Here is a 919-nt window from a genome sequence, read left to right on the forward strand (position 1 = left end):
CAGATGGCGCTGGGAGGGATGGCTGGATTTCACCGATGGCTGAGGGGGAGTTACATGAAAAACAACTGAACTACTCTGATAACTGGAGAGTAGTTTTGAAGGTCCTTTGGAAACTAGAAACTTGCAGTGCCAAGAGTGCCCGATAACTGTATTAGTACCTCAGCAGCACCAAGTAAGGCCAAGACTGCCCAAGTGATAGTATCAGAAATACTGGATATGGGTACAAATACAACAAAACTAGGAACAACAGGGAAAAGTGATTAGGGGAGGGTTATGCAGGGGCAGAGAAGGGGGGTTACAAGGGTGGTAAAAGAGATGGTCAAGAAATGGAAAAATGGGTACCAAGGTATGGAGATAACGTGCTCAGAGCCTTGTTATGCTGATAAAAAGCACCACACAGGGCAGCGGGATAGAACAGGATTTTCTGAAGAAATACCGTTTTATTCATGAGGTCCAAACAGGCCTGTTTGACAGTGTTTGAGGCTGTTGTTTCGTTGTTATTTGTGGTGTCTTTATGGATACTGGGCCTATTTTCATTGAGAAAACAGATTTACAGATCTTAATACATTAAGGTAGTGTAATGCACTGGGGGTGGGGGGGCACACGACTCACAGGATATTTTAATTGAACTTCAGAAACTAATCGGTGCACTGGAGAGCAGAGTTGCAGTCCCTGATCGAATAAGCTGAAGTCGCCCAGCAGTAAGATGATCACGGAAAGACCCTGAAGCAAAACGCTTACAACCATGCCCTAACTGTGAAAAAGACACCAATTTTAACCTTTCTCAACGTGTAGATCCCTGCATTTTCCAACAGGTGAAGTTTACGCCTACCGTCGGCCTCGGCTTTCCAGCCGCCCCTCAAACCGCTCAGCAGCCGCTATGGCTGGGGGCCGCCTCCCGGGGCCCCGCCCCAGGCCC

Source organism: Charadrius vociferus, unplaced genomic scaffold, assembly GCF_000708025.1.
Source record: "Charadrius vociferus isolate BGI_N301 unplaced genomic scaffold, ASM70802v2 scaffold958, whole genome shotgun sequence".
Lineage (NCBI taxonomy): Eukaryota > Metazoa > Chordata > Aves > Charadriiformes > Charadriidae > Charadrius > Charadrius vociferus.